The sequence below is a fragment of the Aedes albopictus genome, chromosome 3 (genome assembly GCF_035046485.1).
Source record: "Aedes albopictus strain Foshan chromosome 3, AalbF5, whole genome shotgun sequence".
Taxonomy (NCBI): Eukaryota; Metazoa; Arthropoda; class Insecta; order Diptera; family Culicidae; genus Aedes; species Aedes albopictus.
The window spans coordinates 254,335,185-254,358,426 of NC_085138.1; the positions used below are offsets into that span (position 1 = coordinate 254,335,185).

At 41.4% G+C, this 23,242-nt stretch overlaps 1 protein-coding gene across 7 annotated transcripts in view; it reads right to left on the reverse strand.

Annotated features, from left to right (window-relative positions):
- The window catches only part of LOC109422319 (glycine receptor subunit alpha-4), a 155,968-nt gene that overhangs the window by 17,192 nt on the left and 115,534 nt on the right, over positions 1-23,242 (reverse strand). The window lies entirely within an intron of this gene.

Genomic DNA, 23,242 nt, shown 5'->3' on the forward strand with positions numbered 1-23,242 from the left:
TGTTTTTTGATTTGCGGTGTGACACTTTTGACTGAGTTGTGGTTCTACTGAATAATAATGGTGGGAAAGGTAGGTTGCACTTTGCTGCTACGTGAAGGTACGCGACAAAGTGGGAGGAGGTGTAGGTGGATGATAATTTTTGCGCGATGGGAGGTGATCCCTTTTGTAATGCTCAGAACATTTGGAAATGGGGCACACCGTTTGGGTTGTAGCTTTAGCTGTTTCCATCAAATTCACATTCACAGTTGTTTCACAGAGTTGTATAATTTTATTTTATGTATTTTTCTTATTTTGTTTATATTATTAATTAATCAATTAAATAATTTATTTATTTATTTATTCCCGTGAATTTATGCAACATATCCCTTTTAACACCACATATTTTTTTTTTATTACTGTTCGGGTCTGTCAATACGACCAGTTTTTAGATCTATTGTGACATTACCTGTATCCTTAGTGTAGTGCATGTCGCATTACTCAATTGCCATTGAAGGGTAATAAAGTATCGATTTTAATACAGTTTTTGTTTTGTTTTCTTAGAAATTTCTTTCTTATAGAAAACAAAACAAGAGCACCGATAATTGGCCATGCATCGGAAAGCTAGCATCATCCTTGTTTACCGCTAAATTCTCCCCAGTAAGAAGTTTAGAGCCCGGGATTTAAAATTAGTAGCAATACCATGAGTTCAGTAATAAAGATTGTAGTATGCTCCTTGCGTACTAGCACTTTCTTTCTAGTCTTTGAAGAGTTAGTATATAATGGATTCCAAACCCAATTTGATTTCCTTTGCATTGTGTTTAGCCTCAGATGGTGAGGTTTTTAACTATATGCAAAGTAAAGTTGGTAAACTTAGTTTTATTCAAAAACGGGAAGTCACCAAAACACCAGTAGCAAGGACTAAAATTTAATATTTAATACTATAACTCCTTGAATTACCAAAACACATATTCCAAAATTGAAAAAAGGACGACACTAGATTTCGGTTTGGTAGATCTTTCACCGCAACGCAACCTAAAAAGATGATCTGCCCACGCTACGGGCTCCGACGTCGCCAACCCCCATTTCGACGAAAATTTCAAAATACAAATGGCTGGTTCTCAGTATTTTTTCAACGGATTTTAAATTTTTTTGCACCAATCGATCACAAATTCCTTCTAGTTTTAAGAACCGGAGTCCACTTTACGGAAGCGGTCATGGTTCCAGAATTATTCCGGGGAGTCGTGGGGTAACCTCCTTACCGCTCATGGTGGCCACATTGTAACGTTAGCTTAAACCTCACATGCAGCATATCAATCTTCATGATTTTGCAAAACAGGAACTCTAGAAGGTATTTTGAGACTTTCTGGACATATTGGCCACTATCGGAGATACTCCGGGAACTTGGTGCCCCCGGGGAAGTGGCCAGTTCATGATTTTTTCTGAACCCTGTCTTGCGACATATCACTCTTCATGATTTTGCAAAACAAAAACTCTAGAATGCATTTCGAGACTTTCTGGATATATTGGCCACTATCGGAGATACTCCGGGAACTTGATGCCCCCGGGGAAGTGGCCAATTCATGATTTTTTTCTGAACCCTGTATTGCGACATATCATTCTTCATGATTTTGCAAAACAAGAACTCTAGAATGCACTTCGAGACTTTCTGAACATATTGGCCACTATTTTGGAGATACTCCGGGAACCTGGTGTCTCCGTGGAAGTGATTTTGCATAACAAGAACTCTAGAAGGTATTATGACACTTTCTGGACATATTGGCCACTATCGGAGGTATTCCGGGAACCTGGTGCCCCCGCACGGTGTCACTTCCTCTGATGATTCCTACAGGACTTTCACCAGAATTTTTCGAAATATTTTTTTCTAAAATTCCTCTACTTATTTCTCTAAGGATTCCGTCAAAAACTCCTTATATGTTTATCAAGTGACTTTGTCATAAAATTCTTCTAGTAATTCGTCGACAGATTTGGTCATAAACTTTTCCAAAAATGACTCCAAGAATCTTCCAGAAATTTCTCCGGGTGTTCTTCTACGAAATCTTTCATAGATTTTCAATGAATCCTCTAGAAATTCCTCCAGAATACTGCATAGAATCCCTTCAAGGATTTCTTCAGAATTTCCTGTGATCATTAATCTTGAAGTTTATCTTAAGATTTCTCTGAAAATTTCTTTGAGGATTTCACCAGGAGTTTTTTCGAAAGATTCTCCAGGAGTTTTTCAAAAAATTCTGCCAAGAGTTTTAATAATTGCTCAGAAGAATTACCTTCGAAATTTCTAAGAAAATTACGCGAGGAGTTCTCTTGAAGACTTCTTCGGAGATTTATCGAAAGTTCCTCCAGAACTTCCAAGTGCTTATCCGAAAATTATATAAGGAATTCTTAAAAGGAGTCGTTCAGAAATTTCCTTCTTAACTGAATACAGAAATTGAACAACACAAAGGGACAGGTCATAATTGTCGAATTGTTGCTGTAATTTCAAAACTTGTTACTGTTGTGCTATTGCTGATAAGTGGATCAATACTACAACAACAACTAAACTTGTACTTCAACAAAACATGTTGTTTAATAGCTTGATTATAACAAAATGAGATTGTCCAACAAAATTTGTTATGGAAAAGCTATGCCTTGATAATTCAATAATAACAAAACAAGACAAGACAAGACAAACAGGTTATGTGATTTCGTAGTTATTAACTTGGTATTCTCCTCTGCTCGGGAAGTATTACCCCAGGAGTGTATCAGGCATTTCCTCCAAGGATAACTCCAATAATTTCTCTATGGATTCATAACGATTTCCTATCAAAATTCTTTGTTTTTTTTTTTTCTAGGAATTCTACCATCGGTTTCCTAAAAAAATGTCTAGGTATTTCTTCATAAATTTCTCAAAAAATTGCTTCTGGTATTCCCGACTTCTTCAGTATTTTGGGGACTGCCTCAGGAACTTCAACTTGGGCTTGTTCTAGTCCGTATGAAGTTGATCATCAATATTAACTTCTTTTCTCGATCAGCCTAGATAGCTGTGTAGTGTCGGTAGCGATTGTCTCAATTGGCTAAGAATAACACTACGGACCGCCTGTTCCGGTGGTAAGAATCCACCAACAGGTGACTCCTAATTCATGGTGTGGTGCGGCTTTATGCTTACCGTGCCTAGGAATGAATGGCTAGGGGGGTCTAATAAAAACCTAACCGCTAACGGAGCCTGTGGAGTACCAGGGCGCCCTCCACAGTATGTAGCCCTTGCTGCGCTAACCGGAGCAATGGTGCAGTGGACCTTGTGTTTCTCGAGACAATCAGCTGCCCTTCTTTAGTTTCACTTGAGGCTAAATAAGGACGGGGTTATGAAGATGTTGTTAATTAGTTTAAATTTTCACCTATATGGTTTCGCATTATGCGATTTACACAGTGTACAAAAACCTTACTTTCGTAAGGGAAATTTCTATCTAGGAAACCTTGTGAACCCGGTGTTTGCCACTTTCAGTAAACATGAAATGGCAAACTCGCGTGTCATGCCTCGAGCCTGTGTGCTTGTCAACAACGCAATAGTTGCTACACTCATCTCTGAACTAACCACCAGAGATGTATGTGCTATCACAATTGATGTATCTGTTGGAAACCTCAACAGGAAATACGGCTATTGTTCTGTGTATTTACCGCATGATGAACCATCCCCTACGGATGCTTTCAAACAAGTCATCGCATACTGCACTTCAAAAGGCCTTCCGCTAATTGTTGGCAGTGATGCTAATGCTCACCATATCATCTGGGGCAGCTCAGACATTAACTTGAGAGGCTCCAGTTTGATGGAGTACTTAAGTAGTACAGATCTTGCATTACTTAACATAGGCAACCGCCCAACCTTCATGGTATCTGCTAGAGAGGAAGTGTTAGATATAACGCTTTGCTCTTGCAGAATTAGTCACGAGCTGACCAATTGGCATGTGTCAGATGAAGAATCTTTATCTGACCATCGCTACATCTTTTTTGAACATTTAAATGTTACTTCGCAAACATTGCGTTTCAGGAATCCTCGGTCAACAAACTGGGATCTCTATACTGATTTGGTTGCAGCCAAATTTCATGGATATTCGCCATCCATTGACACTCCAAGTGATTTAGTTGATGCCGTTGATACTACAACGACCTTCATCATGGAAGCTTTTGAAGAAGCATGCCATCTACGGTCTGTGAAGATCACAAGAGGAACCCCTTGGTGGAACTCTGATCTGGCGAAACTCAGGAAACAATGTAGAAAGAGTTGGAACAGACGACGTTCGGATGGTTCGGAGGCTTTCAGGTCGGCTCGCAATGCCTACAGGAAAGCTCTCCGGTCTGCTGAACGATCCGGCTGGAAAAACCTTTGTACAAATGTTTCCAGCTTGAGTGAAGTCAGTCGGTTAAACAAAATCCTTGCGAAATCTAAGGATTTCCGGGTGAACGAACTTCGTTTGCCAAATGGCGATCTGACTTCCTCTGATAAGGAAGTTCTGGAATGCTTATTCAGCACACACTTCCCTGGATGTGTGGATATTACATCTTCGGATGATCCTGATGTCTTTTCTTGTAGTTATGATTCTTTAGCTTTGGCTCGGAATATCATAACTTAAGAGTCGATTGAATGGGCACTAAATAGCTTTGCTCCTTTCAAATCTCCTTGGGCAGATGGGATTTATCCTATTTTGCTTCAGAAGGGATTTGATTATTTAAAACATGTGCAAAGTACTTGTTTGCAGTTTTGCTACAGTATATATTCCCAAATCCTGGCGGGATATTACTGTAAAGTTTATTTCGAAAATGGGTCGTGCATCGTATGAAGAAGCAAAGAGTTTCAGACCTATCAATTTGACCTCTTTTCTTCTGAAATGCTTAGAACGCATTGTGGATCATCACATCCGTGATGTTCATCTAGCCAACGTGCCTCTTCATGTGAACCAACATGCCTACCAATCTGGTAAGTCCACTGTGACTCTTTTACACAAGGTTGTTTACGATATCGAGAAAGCATTCGCTCAAAAGCAATCTTGTTTGGGTGTTTTCTTAGATATCGAGGGTGACAACGTGCCTTTCGATGCCATATTGGAAGCCGCACGGAGTCATGGTATATCTCCAATGATTTCCAATTGGATTCACCAAATGCTCAAAACCGATATCTCTTCTCGACATTGCGTCTAGCAGGGATTAGGAAATTGAGTGTTTGTGGATGCCCCCAAGGGGGAGTCTTATCACCGCTTTTGTGGAATCTCGTAGCAGATACGCTATTGAGGCAACTCAATAATAGCGGTTTTCCTACTTATGGTTTTGCCGACGACTACCTAACATTGTTAGTCGGTATGTGCATCAGCACCCTTTTCGACTTGATGCAAAACGCCCTTCAGGTAGTTGAGGGTTGGTGTCGCCAATATGGCCTTTCGGTTAATCCGAGTAAAACATCTATTGTTCTTTTCACGGAAAGGCGAAACCGTAATGGCGTTCGACCTTTGCGTCTCTTTGATTCTGAAATCGATGTGACTGAACAGGTAAAGTACGTTGGAGTCATTCTTGATTCCAAGCTTTCCTGGACACCTCACATTGAGTTCAAAATCAAGAAAGCTTGTATGGCCTTCGGGCAATGCCGGCGTACTTTTGGTACAACTTAGGGTCTAAAACCCAAGTACATATATCAAATGGATTTACACAACTGTGGTTCGTCCAATATTGGCTTATGGGTGTCTTGTGTGGTGGCAAAAGGGTGAAGTGAGAACGGTCCAATCAAAATTAGGCCATCTCCAAAGGATGTGCTTAATGGCGATGTCTGGAGCGTTCTCTTCAACTCCTACGGCAGCGCTAGAAGTTCTCTTTGACGTTGCCCACTACACATTCATCTCAAACAAGAAGCCCTTTCTTGCACTTACCGGTTACGGGTACTCGGTCTACTAGAGGAAACTCCTGTGAACCGCACATCAACACACACCTCGTTGTTTCCACTTTTAGTGAATTGGGACAAAATTGTCCTTGCTCCAAGTGATCTTACAATTGCTTGTAATTTTCCATATAGGACATTTTCCACGGAATTCCCTTCCCGGGAAGAGTGGACATCTGGTTATCTGGAAAGAAGTATTTCAGACGGCATCGTATGTTACACTGATGGCTCCTTTCTCGAAGGTCGAGCAGGTGCTGGTGTTTATTCTCGTGAGCTAAGGCTGTATCAGTCTTACTCACTTGGTAGACACTGCACCGTTTTTCAGGCCGAAATCTTTGCTCTTATGTGCGGAGTGCAATCAGCACTTCAGCAGCACGTAATGGGCAAAGTAATATACTTCTGTTCAGATAGCCAGGCTGCTATTAAAGCACTTGCTTCGGCCAACTCCAGGTCGAAGATAGTTATCGCTTGTCGAACTCAAATCGAGGAGCTAAATTCAGCAAACGCTGTTCACCTTCTATGGGTACCTGGTCATTCTTCCATCGCTGGAAATGAATTGGCTGATGAGTTACCTCGCTCTGGAGCATCACATGACTTCATTGGCCCTGAGCCAGCTATTCCGATATCGAAGTGTTGGATTAAGCTTCAGATTCACACCTGGGCTGTCATTCAACACAGACAATATTGGAATAGTTTGGAGTCATGTCGTCAAACCAAATTGTATAGTGCTGAGCCATCTCTACGGGTGGCGAAGTATCTAACTAATCTGTCTAAGCAGAATTGCAGCATGTTGGTCAAAGCATTGACTGGCCATTAGTATGGGACAAACATCAAATTTCCGCTCCAGTCGACTTTTTTGATTCCTTTTGGGTCCCATATGAATTGTGCAAAATTTCAGCGCAATCGGTGAAACTATAATTTAGCGCAAGCGGTTCAAAGTTTGTATAGGATTTACTATGGGAAAAGTTACACTTTTAGATAAAAAACCCCAGAGGTCGTCCCTTGTCTCCTTAATTCAAATCGATCAATGCTTTTTGTAGAAAAATCATTTATGAAACTTTCCTTCGAAGACCACAGAACGATTGGATGCTTGTGGAAAAAGTTATTGATTTATTACCGATTAGTGATCCCACGAACGGCTTTTTGTTTTGTTTTATTAGCAGCACTGTAGCTGCTGCCTTGGCTGCTGCTGTTTCTGGGGGTGGTGATGCCTCCCGCCACCCCATGCAACAACGGCAGCAGCAGTGCTGCTGATAAAACAAAACAAAAAGCCGTTCGTGGGATCACTAATCGGTAATAAATCAATAACTTTTTCCACAAGCATCCAATCGTTATGTGGTCTTCGAAGATAAGTTTCATAAATGATTTTTCTACAAGAAGCATTGATCGATTTGAATTAAGGAGACAAGGGACGACCTCTGGGATTTTTTATCTGAAAGTGTAACTTTTCCCATAGTAAATCCTATGCAAACTTTGAACCGCTTGCGCTAAATTATAGTTTCACCGATTGCGCTGAAATTTTGTACAGTTCATATGGGACCTAAATGGGTTCCAAAAAGTCGACTGGAGCAAGGATTTATTTTTTCCATACAAGCGTGTCCCATACTACTGGCCATTGCCGACTCAGCTATCACATGGCGAATATTCAGCAAGCTGATTCATTTGCCTGTGATAGCTGTGAATCCGATTATGGAACTTCGTATCATTTGATATGTAACTGTCCAGTTTTCGCGCAACTGTGTTTCCGAGTATTCGGTAAACACTTATTAAGTGAAACTGACTTCAGAAACCTGAATCTTCAGGATATCCTGTTGTTCTTAACCAGCTGTGGTAAAGAGCTATAGGCTCTCTTTCGCTTTATGCGTTATTACAGTGCCCTTTTCAGGACGCTGTTTGAACCCATGTGGTACGCTTGTGCGTTAGTACCCTCTTCCAGGGTATTTTTCCTATTTCCCTACCTGTCCCTATCCCCATCCAAATCCTTTTTCCTTCCTTTTCCCTCAGGTAGATGATGAAATAGGCTGTTATTTTGGCGATGGCACAAATGTCCCAAATGGAGGATAACGTGCCTCTGGAGCCGGCCTTCTGATACCTGATCGGTTTCCTAAAAAAATGTCTAGGTATTTCTTCATAAATTTCTCAAAAAATTGCTTCTGGTATTCCCGACTTCTTCAGTATTTTGGGGACTGCCTCAGGAACTTCAGCAAGAGATTTCATCAACAGTTTTTCCATGGAGTTTTTCAGAAACTATTTTAATAATTTCTTTACAAAGCCTACAGGGATTTCTTAGGATTTTTTCTCAAGGTTTCTCCAAAAATTCTTTAATAAATTCCTTCATTGACTTCTGCAGAAATTCCTACAAGAATTTTTTTTAGAATTTGCTCTTGCGGTTCCATCAGAAATATCTCCTGGGATGATCCATCCAGAATTTCTCCAGGAATTTTTCAGCAGATTATCCAGAAATTTCACAAAAAAATACCAAAGGATTATTTAAGAATCGATGAAGAAATTAATAAGAAATCTCTGGAGGCTTGTATCAAGAAATTCTCTAAAAACTACCGGAGACATGTTTGGAAACTCGTAGAAGAAATTACTGTTTTTTAGGAATTTCTGGACAGTTTCTAAAGTTATCTTTTGAACAATATGCTTGAGAAACTTCTGTAGGGATTCCTAAAGAAATCCGTTAAAGAATTTTTAAAGGAATACTTTAAGAAATGTCTCCAGAAATCGCAAACAAAGGTACCCATGGATTTCTTGAATAAATCCCTCAAGATATATTTGAAGGAATTTTCAGAAAAAATATACAATTTGCTCACACCAAACTCGTGAACTTTACTTACTGTGGTGCACCAGAAGTTCACAGAACTACGACGGAGGACTGGCGGACCTTACACGTGACCGGACTTTCTTCGGTGATATATTCGCGGCGGACTAGTCACTTTTCGGATTATTGGACGAGCTTAGAAAAACGGTGTGATCGGTTTGGCTGCTATATTCATACTGATGGTTAGTAGGTACCCAGCTAACACAAAGTCTTATATAATGTTGCGTAGGATGCTAAAGTGGAGGCCATCCCGTGTAGAGCGAAATGGCAAATAAATGGCAAATTTTAGCATTAAAATAGAATGTTTGAATGGCAAAATTTGCTATTAGTTTGTTTGAAATAAATGTTAAAATTACAAAAATAATAACTAAATTTCTATGGCATAACAACTAAAGAATAACTTGTTTTGCCATTGTAATAACAAAAAGAATGTCAAAATAAAAACATATTTTAATATGATGGAAAATTATGTTATTGTTTTGATATTGTAGCAGGATAGTAATATTTGTTAATATTGTGTTAATATACTTTTTAGTAATAACTCACCAATTACAAGTTTTACAATGGGCATTTTTTTTTATTATCGTACAAATCGGGCCGAAGGGCCTCAGATTTTCATGAAACTTTTTCCACAGGCAGGGCTCATGGATATATGAACAAAAAAAAAATTGAGGAAAATTCAGGGTCGCCTATTTTCCCGGAATTTGTGGATTTTTTTTTTGTTTTCCCCTGACACTACTTACTTTGAAAAATCATAACTCAAGAACGAAGCATCGTAGAAACAAAGTTTTTTCTAGAAAATGAAAGCAAATTTTCTCATTTCTGTGCAAAATATGACTGGAAAAAGTTTCCCACAAAATTTTCCACAGTTGAGAAAATTCGTAAAGAAAAGCCGGAAAAACTATGCCCGAACTCGTGGAAAATTTTCGAAAAAAATTTTTTGAGAAGGTTATTTCATAAGCTTTAATCGCTGAAATTTTTGGAGTGCACTTTTTTTCGTTTTTGAGTTATGGCCAATTTTGTTGAAAAATGTCCAAATGTGCCTTAAAAGCCTTTTCTTTGAAAAATCATAACTCAAGAACGAAGCATCGTAGAAACAAAGTTTTTTTTTTTTTAATGATAAAAATGAAAGCAAATTTTCTCAGGAATAGGAATCAAAAATAAAAAAAGGAAGTGGAACAAGTTTTCCAAAAAATTTTCCACCGTTGAGAAAATTCATAAAGAAAAAGGAATGTGCTTTTTTCTCGTTACTGAGTTATGGTCAATTATGTGAAAATGACCCTGTATTATATTATATGGTCATTTTTTACAAAATTTGCCATAACTGAGGAACGAGAATTAAGTGCATTTAATAAAAATTTCAGCGATCAAAGCTTATGAAATTACCTTCTCAATTTTTTTTTTAATTTTCCACGAGTTCGGACATAGTTTTTCCGGCTTTTCCTTATGAATTTTCTCAACGGTGAAAAATTTTGTGAAAAACTTTTTCCATTTCATATTTTTTTGGATTCCTGAGAAAAATTGCTTTGATTTTCATGAAAAAACGTTGTTTCTACGATGCTTCGTTCTTGAGTTATGGTTTTTCAAGGAAAAGGCTTTTATGGCACATTTGGACATTTTTCAACAAAATTGGCCATAACTCAAAAACGAAAAAAAAAGTGCATTCAAAAAATATCAGCGATGATTTTTTTTTCCTGTCAAGAATTTTGTCGTGGATTTTTTTTTGCTTTCGGCTTATCTGTTGTTTGTTAAATCATTGAAATCAATTGATTTGTTTGAAGTAAATTGTGATGTGCATTTTGATGAGTGATACGTAGATTGTGATGGGTCGTACGAGTCGAAGTACATATTAAGCTGAACGCAGTGCAATGATTCAAGTTTTTCGTCGAAGATTTTTGAGGTAAACGCGTGCACAAATTGAAAATACTTTCAAAAGCAAGAGGTCCTGTCTGCTACCACCGTAACAACACCCGGCAGTCATTCGACTCAAATGATGAAGCTGTTCTTGGGAGCAGCGATTGATAAAATTTATTCGTTGAAGCTCGGTAAGAATGTTCCTTTTATAATTAGATTTTGCATTTTGTTGTAAGGTCAAATATTGATTTGATATTTAATGAAATAATCTGGGCTTAGATTTGGGAGGTAATTTCTAACCTTGGATGTAGACGTAGCTGTGCAAAACTATGTGAAAACCAAATTAAACGGGCGTGTCGAGGATTGAGTTTGGGTGATCGTCCTGTTGGAGTTGCGTTTTTTTTGGGTTATTTACTTGTAATACATAATATGCTATATGGTCTAAATTATAAAAAGGGGTAAGGGAGGGTGGTTTGCATGTTGGGTGTGGTGTGTAGTGTCCAAATCTTAGCATGGCTAAACATATTAATCCTTTATCATACATATCTCATTCAGGCGTTCAAATGAGGATGATTGTCTGAGTTCCCTAAGCATGCATTCCATAAAACATAATCACGACAAATCATTGTAGGCTAAATAAGAACAGAGAAAGAAACTGACCAAGCACATGTGCTCGCACTGCTTGTCATAGTTTTTGATCAATTCGGCCGATTGTCAAAAGTTATTACAGTTGCCGTTTTAAATATTTTTCGGTGAATTGTGTCGGTCTTGGTGTCGGTAGTTTGAGAATTGAAGGTACTCGATTGAAAATGATGAAATATTTTAATGAGTAAGTATTCAGTTAATCATGGCGAATTAAATGTTGAATATTTTGTGTGAAATATTGCTTCTGATATTGTTGTGTTGCTTTAAAGGACCACAATGACATCGTGAAAAGGGGAATAAAATAAGAATTAAGTGTCAAACGATCAATTAACAGTCAATTCGGATTACCAACAGTGTTCAAGCTTGGAATTCAACTACCTCATTACTTGAAGCCAGACTGGAAGTATTGATTCCCACTGCCACAGGTTATGCAGCGAATGACTGAGCGTGAATTTTATCATCAAAAGGCTGGGTGACACCCTGGTTTGCGTTACTTAGATGTTGATGATTTGGTGAGTTTGTTTCTCAATTTTAATGGTGACATATTTGTTTTCTTATACCTGGGTTATATACAATTATTTAATAGTGGGAGGGAATAGCATTTTATTTCGTTTCAGAGAGCGAGTAATGGCGCTTAAGCCTAGGCATAAAGGCCAGGACATGGGGGTAAATACCTGTGTCCCATCCCCGGAAACTATGGACCCAGGAGTGACATTAACCTTCTTAGCAACGTCACTCCCACCGATTTTCACGTGTTCTACTTATATAAAACTGAGCGGTTGGTACGTGATGTCCCCATTCAATAATAAAAAAAAAATACAAAACGCTGCACAGTAGGCCTGGCCGCTTTAATCCTTGTAATACATCTACGATGTACTGCAAGCATTAATAATGACAAGAAAAATGATGGAAGTAGTCGATTCTATCATTTTCCAGGATTCTTTCAATGAATGGCTGTGTATGTGTAGACTAGACTAGACTAGACTAGACTATTCAAAAAATATCAGCGATTAAAGCTTATAAATAAACCTTCACAAAAATATGTTTTTGAAAATTTTCCACGAGTTCGGGCTTAGTTTTTCTGACTTTTCTTTACGAATTTTCTCAACTGTGGAAAATTTCTGTACAGAGTTAGATACTGTACGTGCTTAACTCTGGACCAAATTTCAAATCAATCGGTTTGAAATTGACTTCGTTTTAGCGACAAGTGCCTAAAAAAGGTACACCTGTCCAAATGGTACAAGACCCTACATGTGCAGGTGCACACATATCTAACTGTGAAAAAGTAACTGTTGAAATAAAAGGATAACCCCACTTGTTCCAAAGCATCAAATTAAAAAGACATCCCGATAGTTCATAATAATAACGTGTGTCCCGTTTCCAAATTATTCAAGCTTATCTGCCGATGGAGCAGTAAAACATCAGTTGGGTGCCAATTTATGTGATGGGACTTTTACAATGGATGTGATACGAGTTCCCGATATGGGTCATAAAACATAACACTCTATTCAGTGGCGAGAATCGAACCAACGAAAGTCTTGACGCTGCCATGCGAGCATTTGAAACTAGCGCATTTATCATTCAAATGCGGCGTTTGATCGAGATGATGATGAAATGGAAACAATTTTAGCATTTTCCAAAATTAGAAATCTACGGTCTGATGCGTGGACGTTTAAGTCAAATAAGAATCAGAAAGAACACTTGCACTTGTAATATGCAGAGAACTCCAGGGTAAACTACTTTTGACTTTGAGATACTGAGTGCCTTGACGGGTGTTCTATGTAGACGTAGAGAGCAGCAGCAGAGCGCCTTCAACACAGAATGCGGGGGCAGGAATTTGAATGAAAGTTTAGAAGGTAAAGGTTATCGATGGCTTTCATCGGGGCAAATCGCACATATATTTTCCGCCGCCGCCGCGTCGAGGTCTGTCCAGCAATACTGTGTGGATTCAAGTTTAAATTTATGTACTCGTGAGGCGCACGGTGGTTATCCACCAAGGCAAAACCGAAACCAGCAACCATGACTCTGACTCATGGGCATCGATCAAATGGGGTGCACCTTTCAGCAGTTAGCCGAACGATTGGTTATAGAGTCGAATGTACCCAAATACTGTGTGGGGAAAGCGGGATAAAGTGCGTTCCTTAAGAAACGGATGAATGTACGAGTTAGTCCAAAAATGTTCTTTCCCGAAATACCCCTGAAAGTATTTTAGAAACGTCCGACAAATGTTTTAAGTAAATATGGTTACCGCTGTCTATCGCTTGGCACAATTCACACCGACTTCCCCTACAGTGCAATTGGAAAAGCGGCTTTCTTCGTCAAGTTATTGCGGCTTGTTTATTTTTGACTTTCCTGATAGCGGCTGCCTTGCCATTGCCTATGGTCGATTTCAACATAGGCACACCACACACATAAGGTTTTCCATTTTCCAGTTATAGCGATTTGGTTTGCTGTGGTTTGTAGGCTCATATACGACGGCAATGCATATACACAACGGCACCGAAATGGAAAAGCTAAAACGAACTCAAACAGGAAACTGAAAAACTAACTATGCAGTGGGTGATAGCTTGGTGCAATGTGCGGTTTGAAGAGAGGAGTTTCTAGAACATATTGTGTTATTGTAATTCTCAGCTTTGATATTTAAAATCTTTGAACAGGATTTAACTACCACATTATTACACGGAAGTAAGAACCAGATTTATAAAAGATATGAGAGGATCGAGAATTGCCAACTAGCTGCTTGGACAAGAAAGGGCACAGACTAGCATATGCTAATTGTAGAGATACTAGTCTGGTAAATTAGGCGTACAAGATACTATCACGTGTCCTGTTTAACAGACTGAGACCTCATGAGGACTACCAGGCTGGTTTTTGTTATGGCCGATCAACGACGGATGGAACGTTTAACATAAAACAAAGTGAGAGTATAACTACCAGACTCACCATCTGTTTATTGAATTCGAAGCAGCATACGATTCAGTGAAAAGAAATGAACTTCGGCAGATAATGTAGGAACATGGTTTTCCGGCGGAACTAATTAGTCTGATAAGTGCAACGCTGGATGGATCAAGATAAAATATTCGAATCGCAGACGAAGTGTGGGGATAAGGCCACCTTCTACAACAAAAATAAAAGCCAGGACTACTCTCTCCTCGACTCTTTAAACAACATTCCCATGGTCGCCAAACCCTTCGTCTCTCCTGAACCATAAAGGATGCACTGTTTCAGATGTTGTAATCTAGGAAGTAAAACCAGGTTTCGTTGAATTTTGAAGAACAAAAATGTTGTATTTGTTGCACTACGATTATTACACGAATGACATCTGATTAGGAAAATTCAAATATAATAGCCCATCTCCACGCCTACTCTGTTTCCGCACCGCTGCTGATGTTCTTGCTTACACTTACTTCCAACACTCCTCCTCAAGAACAGAAGCTTTCCTATTTTCCTATTTTCTTTACAGCGTTAACTTATACAATTTCAACACTTACACATTTAATCGATAAAGATTTCCTTCTTTCCTTCCTACCACAATTATTGAATCTCCTTTCATGATATGGCATTCATTGGCACTAAAAACTGTAAAACCGCGTTTAGTGATTGCCGGTACTGACACTAGATTAAACGACAATCCGGGAACCACAATGACGTCCTGTAGCGCTACTGTAACAGAGCATCCCTTTCCATTATCCGCATGTACAGTAATTTTCCCCTTTGTATCACAGAGTTCATTCTTACCATTAGCCAGGATAACGTTTTGTTTCTCCATTCTCGTAGGGGAAAGAGGGGCATAACGCCCCGGCTAAGCATATGTGGCCATAAACCTCAAATGATGCTTATTTAAGGGTCGTATTCTGCCTTGGAGAGCAGTTTACTCCTTTACCCAAGAGACTTCAACTTTTGGCCCGCGTGCCCACAAAATTTCCCATTCAAATAAACAAGTTTTCCGGCACCTAAAAGCCGGAAAACTGCAGGAGGCAAAACGCCTTTTTGGGTGAGGCAAAACGCCCGCTGGCATTTCCCGCTTTGACTTGGTGTGAATTACCAAGGGGCTCCATCGAACTCTTCCCAGCAGCAAATGAAGGAGTAGGAGGCGCGTGGTAGTTACATGGGTTGATTCCAGATAATCAGCGCGCAATGTCTTAATTTCTGTGCGCTGCAAATTAGAAAATCTTTCCAAATGTGGAAAATCGTCTTTTTTCACGCTTTTCTTTCGACAATAGCAGCCGATCTTAACCTGCTCAGTTTGAATTCTAGTTTGCTTGCATTTAACGGAAACCTCCACAATTGTGAAGGCGTTTTGCCCCCGGGGGGCGTTATGCCCGCAGTTCCCCTAGTACCGTTCAGCAGATCTGCCCGACCCGTCATATGACTCGAAGTTCCTGAATCTAAATACCATCCACCATGCGTCTCCTCCTTAAACGCTGCAAAGCATACGCTTCCGTGAAAAACTTCCTCCTCAATCGCTACTGCGGAACGCATTTTCGGCTTCACTGGAACTCTGGATGACTCATTCCGCACTTTCTTTAGCAGCTCACAGTTACGCATCACGTGTTTAGCACTTCCGCAAGCATAGCACAGGCGCTGTTCCTCTGAGCTCCTCGTCTGTTTTTGAAACACTTCCACTGCAAGGGCTTTCCGATCGTTAAATTCATCACTTCGTTCTCGGCGAAGCTCGAATTCTTCCAGCAGCTTCGTTTTCACAAAAATCATAGTGAAAACGTCCATCCGACCCTGAATTGATGCCACGATGCTTTCATAAGATTGAGGCAAGCTTGCCAAGATGAAAGCCGCCTTCATATCATCATCCATCCTGCATCCAACATTCTCGATTCTCTCGAATAGATCTTCAAATTCGACAAGGTGCTGTCGCATGTCACCACCTTCCGCAAGTTCCAGTTTCGACAGCTTCTTGATTAGAGCAACTTTTCCGACCGACGAGTCCTTAACGTAGTACTCTTTCAGCAACACCCATGCTTCTCGTGCGGTGCCAGCATCCTTAATAATTCTTAATTGAGCGTCCTCAATCAGAAATCCAATCGTTTGCAGCGCCAGTTCATCCTTTATTTGCCACTGGGTCGTTCTTTCTTCATCTGGAGTTTCGGCACATAGCTCCACAGACCTTCTCGTGTTAACATCTGCCGAGCTCGAATCGTCCATGTTTCATAATTGTCGTATGAAAGTCGCTTGATTCCTAGCTTTGCGAAATCCATTTCTCCTCCTGAACGGGTGCTCCAACAAAAAAAACTGTTTTTGCTCAAATGGTAATCACCACTTTCAACAAAACACTGTCGACTGGACCCACAACCTGTTGTAATCTAGGAAGTAAAACCAGGTTTCGTTGAATTGGGAAGAACAAAAATGTTGTATTTGTTGCACTACGATTATTACACGAATGACATCTGATTGGAAAAATTCAAATATAATAGCCCATCTCCACGCCTACTCTGTTTTCGCACCGCTGCTGATGTTCTTGCTTACACTTACTTCCAACATCAGAGAGGGACTAGTGCATATTATATCCTCAAGATTAGCTGAGTAGCTTGCAGCAATGAACATCGATAACTCGCTTTGCGAAGTCCACCAAGGTAGCATACTGGCGCTTACTCAGTTTTCCGAGTGGTCCTTACGACTCCTTTTGTCCTTGAAGGCGGGCAGGGTCAACCAACACGCCCACTCCCAACTGTTCTGCAAGCTTCAAGATAATACGCGCAACGCGATTTGACCTGCTGAAGGCTCAGGGCCTATCAGCTAGCACCAGAAGGAAGAACAAGTGGGGCCTCCACCTGCCATAATCGGGGACCCCTTTCCAACCGAGAGCTCGGATCCAACCCATTAGACCGACGCCACGATAGCAATGCTATCAGGATGTTCTTCCCGCGGCACCGGTATAACCTACGTAATAAACGTGGCTACCGAAGTCGTCAATCATCACACCCAAGTGTTTAACGGGGCGCTTCGAAGTGATAGTGCAATTGCATATACTGATCACCGCTTGCTGTTCCGACTTCCGGTTTTTCACAACCACCACTTCTGTTTTGTGGTGAGCCAATTCCAATTTCCTGGATCTCATCCACGCCTCCACCACCTTGATAACACCGGACCCAGGATGGAACCTTGCGGGACTCCTGAGGTTATGTTTAATCACTGCCGACCCACCTCTGTATAGTAAGTATACTGCTCGATTCTGGAAGTAGCTTCCGAGTCTTGTACAGGTACCCGAGTATCCGCAGATGCTGGAGCGCATCGGCAATAGCCGGCCAATTGACGCTATTGAACGCGTTCCTTACATCCAGAGTCACTACCGCATAGTAGCGAAACCCCCTCCTCTCACGCTAGAGCGCTATCTCGGCGGTTTTTGTAACCGATAGGATAGCGTCTACGGTCGACCTCCCTTCCCGGAAGCCGAACTGGAGACCATTTACACACTAGGTGTACCTAAACATTCTGTTGAGATTGATCTTTTCGGGCACCTTCCCCGCCGTGTTGATCAAGCATTTTGGTCTATACACTGACGGGTCTCGGGGTGGTTTCCCCGGCTTTGGCAATAGAACCAGGCTTTGCCTTTTCCAAGCTTCTGGGAAAACACCCTAGTCCAGGCATTTCTGCTGCATAGCAGACCTGAACATCTCGGGAGCCTCTGCAATACCTACTTTTAAGGCCAGATTCGGAACTTCGTCCGTACCTGGGGCCTTACCTACGCTATGGGACTTTGCTATCCCTGCAAGTTCCACATCGGTGACCCTCTTCTCATCGCCAGCCCAAGTCCCCGGCTGTCCTACGAAAGGAGAGCAAGGACTAGGATCATGACGCGGAAAAAGCCCCTCGATGATCCCCTTCAACATCTATGGAAATTGCTCTGTAGAAGGCATTACATCTCTTGTCTTGACCATCACGATCACGATCATCCCAGGGATTCACATTGGCACTCTGACAGAGAACTTTGAAGCAGACCTTTTTGCTTGCCCTTATCTCGGTCTTCAGCGCGACATTGGCAGTGGCGAATACCACCCGCCGTCGGCTTCGCTCATCCTCAGTTCGTGCTCGCTGCATCCGCCACATAGCCCGTAGACAGGCGTGGTGCAAGTCCGCAATCGCTGGAATCCACTAGTAAGCGGCGGAGCGCCTCCCTAAATACCCCTTCGTCGATGTATGATGTCTTCCACCTGCGAGGGCTTGGCCTTGGCCTAGCCGCCTCTTCCTTTACCCGCTGCCTGCTGTTGTTGTAGTTGATACTGTAGCGAACCGCAAGGTGATCGCTGTGAGTGTAGCTATCGTCTACTCTTCAGTTCGAACTACTTGTTAGGCCAGGATTACAAAAAGTAACGTCAATAATCGACTCCGCAAAGGTACTCTTGGTACCGACATTAACCAGGTCGACATCTAGTATGGCTGGTGTCTCTAGCAGGATCTTACCCCGCTGGTTCGTGGCACGACTTTCCCGGCTTGTCTGAAATCATCCTCTATTGCCATCGGCCTTCGCTGTGTTAGCACGGTCAAAATGCGGTCCACCATCTGCGTGCACTGCTCGATCGGCCACCGCGGATACGCATAACAGCTACAGAAGAAGACCCCGTTTACTTTGGCGACCACGAAGCCCTAATAGGTAGTAGACACTAACTCCTGGACGGGGTATTTACCCGTCGTCCATATCGCCGCCATTTTTCTGGACCAATCCACGGTCCATTTACCGTTGCCGACGGGTACTCGGTATGGGTCCGCTATGATGGCGATATCCGTCCTCCACTCAGAAACCGCCCGACAAAGCAGTTGCTGAGCCGTGTCACAGCGTTACCTTCACTGTGATTTGTTCACTGCGGCTTTCTTGAAGGCCGGGCACCTTGGACCACCCGTTGTTGGATGACTGTTGCTCAGGGATTTCCCGGTACAGATCAGGCAAATGGGTGGACTCGTGCAGCATTGTGTCTTACGGCCTTCGGTGCCGTATCTCCTGCATATTTTGCTCCTGTCAGGGCCTTTGCAGTCCTTTGACTTGTGTCCTGGTTCCAGACACCTGAAACAAACCTCCGGTGGCTCGTGGAACGTCAGATGACACACGCACCAGCCTACCTTTATCCTCCCTACTTTAACAGACTTTTCGACGTCCGCCACAGGTAGCTGAACCAAAGCTAACTATGTCCCTGGCAGCTCCTTCCATAGCCTAACGGCTGCGGCGGCCACCTACACCTCGCACTGTTGCCGAAGCACCGTGACTAGCTCTAGCACTTCGGTGACCTCATCTAGGACTTTAACCTTCGGAGTCGCCTCTTGTGTGAGAGCCCTCACCTTAACCCCTTCACCAAGGACCTTTTCCGCCAGACTTTTGTAGGCTGCGCCCTTGCGTTCTTTGTCGCGCCTGAGCTCAAGGATCACTGCGCCCGTACGAGTACGTCTAGTACTGCGCACGTCGGCTCCCAGATCCAGCTTGGCGTCGCTTCGCATCGTCCTCAAGACGTCCGAGTACTTAGACTGTTCGGTCTTGATGACGAGTGCGTCGCCTTTTACGCGCTTGGCACCTACTCTTCTTCGCCTTCTTGCTTTGGCGTCCCTAACCTCCTCGACTAGCGGTTTTTCTTCTTTCTCTTCCGCTCGACTTTCGTTCAATGGGGGTTCTCCCCTTGGTTCACTCTTCTCTATTGTTGAGAGCCCAACAACGGTTACAACTCCCTGTTCCCTTCTATCCAGTACGGGTCAGCCTTTTCAGGTCAACCCTTTCCAGCTTTCCGAGACGCCTGGCTGGGGTCCGACTTGCCGGCATTACTGCCGACCTCCGGGTTCAGTATCCGCCTAGCCTAGCCTGTGAGTACTTATCAAAAGCAGCCGCATCTGCCACACCTTTTGGGCTTCCTGCGAAAGCGAAAGCCTCCGTCTGGGTAGACTTCGTAGTCTTCGTGCTTTCGCCGGTTCTGCCGCAGCTGCAGTTTTCACGAATCTCTCGTGATCTTGCTTGGGATCGTCCATTGACTTACGAAATCGCAACAGATACATTTTAGGGTCTTGCTTATGTTGGACTTCGTGGACGCAAAGTCGATGATCTTGCCAAGCTGCTGCACAGCCACCTCCATTGCAGACAGCCCGTCTCGTTTTTGATTGATGGGATGGCCCTCATTAATCACGCTCTGTCCACTATCTGCCCCGGCAGGCTAGACGGTGAATGAATCGGAGCTCTCACGCTGGAGCTGCGTGTGCAGCTTCCTGCTCCTGACTCCTCAGTTCTCAAGGAGACCTATCCAACCCGCTTATTGCAAAAGAGTTAGCCTCACCGTTACCGGCACCGCACAGTGTTCGAAATCGATGATTTTGCGATCAAAATTAAATAACTTTTTTTAGGTTGGTTCTAGAGGTTTGGCGTGTTCTACAAAGTTTTTCTGCATGTTAAAAGGCGTCTTCTGATAAAATGTAATTAATTATCAATCCCCCTAGAAGTGAGATAAAATTTTTATTTTTTCAAAAAAATTTTTTGGAAGTTTGATGTCTTCGGCAAAGTTGTGGCTCATAATAAGAGAAAAAAATCTGTAGAACATGTCAAAGCTCCACCTCTTACGGTTTTCGAGATATGGAGCGTTTTGTGCGAAGTACCCCTAAAACTAGTTTTTTCAGTTTAGCTTCAACAGATAAAACCCAACAGTTTTGTGACCTTCTACAAAGTTGTTCGGGACGTCAAAATACATATCTTCCGAAGATATTAAGTCATTATATCTTAAAACAAAAAAGTTATAGGCAAATTTATCATATTTTAAGGTGTACTTTCACCTTAAATAACTATTTCCGGCGCAAAATGGCGCAGATGGCTCAGTCGGTAGTTGAAAGATTAGACTTTTTACTATCTCTTGAGGGTGGAAACCCTCGTGGGCAATAGTGGGAAAGGTGTTTTAATTACAAGGCAAAAACATATTATTTTGCCTGTAATACAAGAAAAATAAATAAAAATAATGATTTAGAAGCCCAAATTGAACATTTGATAAAAACGATTTGCTTTATTTTCACCAGAAAATCGTCAAAATATAAAAACTATCTTAATACGGTTTTTGAATATTGTAAAATTTATTGATTTTTTAGTTTTATACGAAAGAGCACCTCTTTCTGAGCCACTATGATTTTTTCAGATTTTTTGAACTTTATTTTGATACCTCAAATCAATTACAAAGAGATTTTTTTTAAATCGCCTTTTGACAGCTGGGCAATTGCTTGACAGCTTCGCCCAATACAAAATGCGACGAGGGGTGATTCGACAAATCGCCCCTATACAAACCTCTAACTGATTTTTAAATAGGTTCCCGGGCACCAAAATGAATGAAAATTTGGATTTCGGCTCAGCTTGGCATGCAGATTCAGAATATGGAAGTATCTCAACATCGCTAAAGAAGACAATTAGAGCTGCGAAGGTATTTATCAAAACGCATTTACTATTCTAACCATTGTAGACATTGAATTTTATTGAATTGGGTAGGTAGTCAAGCGTTTGGGTTGGTTTGGGCATATGTTGTCATAAGTTTGAAAAATTCAATACTTTTATTTAGAACTAACTATAACTATAACTCTCGGGTTAAAACAATACTTTTCTTATGGTTTTTCAATTTTCAGTGATAAAAACTCACCGTTTTCTGTAAAAACGTTGTAAAGATTTTGCCGGAAGCAACAGAGGGCATTAAAAATTACTGCGAAATTCTTATTTTTTTTTAATTTTTTTATTGTATGACAGGCAAAATAATATGTTTTTGCCTTGTATTTAAAACACTTTTCCCACTATTGCGCACGAGGGTTTTCACCCTCAAGAGATAGTAAAATGTCTAATCTTTCACCTACCGACTGAGCCATCTGCGCCATTTTGCGCCGGAAATAGTTACTTAAGGTGAAAGTACACCTTAAAATATGATACATTTGCCTATAACTTTTTTGTTTTAAGATATAATGACTTAATATCTTCGGAAGAAATGTGTATTTTGACGACATAAACAAGTTTGTAGAAGGTCACAAAACTGTAGGATTTTATCTGTTGAAGCTAAACTGAGAAAACTAATTTTAGGGGAACTTTGCACAAAATGCTCCATATCTCGAAAACCGTAAAAGGTGGAGCTTTGACATGTTCTACAGATTTTTTTCTCTTATCATGAGCTACAACTTTGCCGAAGACATCAAACTTCTAAAAAAATTTTTTGAAAAAATAAAAATTTTATCTCACTTCTAGGGGGATTGATCATTAATTACATTTTTTCAAAAGACGCCTTTTAACATGCAGAAAAACTTTGTAGAACACGCCAAACCTCTAGAACCAACCTAAAAAAAGTTATTTAATTTTGATCGTAAAATCATCGATTTCGAACACTGTGCACCGATAGATTTTTATTAACTTGACTCATTTTGGAGCCCACGAGTGGCATGGGAAAGGAGTTCCACCACGCCCTCGCCCTGCATTTACGCGGTAAGAGATGAAATACTTTGGGGCTGGGGGGCTGGTCTGCCCAGGTACCCCACAAGCTCCGTTAACGCATCTTTTGGGTTTCGAGGGGTGCTAGCATGGTTATGTACTTAACAGTCAAGTCAAGTTCGGAAGCACTTATAATGACAAACTCATATTTTACGTGAAGTTGAAACTCCAGTACGACCGCTGACCACAGCGCTCATATAGACCCAGAAACGATATCGCTTTGACTGACGATTCGACGAACTTCAAGGGTGGAAACACCAGCCAGGAGTTGTAGTAGCGAAGCAGACTCAGGAGAAGAAGCGTAGATGAGCGGCGCAAAGCTCATGCTAATGCTGAACCGTAATAGATGTGGGCTAGGGTATCGCGCTACTTGGGCGGTGGCTTCTATATTCGTCTGTTTTCCACCATAACTCAGTCAATTTTGAACCAATTGACTTGAAATGTTGTACACGGGTAGATACTATACATATCTCACTGCATTCCAAAAATTGTGTCAATTGGTTCAAATTTGACTGAGTTATAGTGGAAAACAGACGAAAATAGAAGCCACCGCCCAAGTGGCGCGATTCCCTACCTAAGATGATGGTAGTCGTAAAGC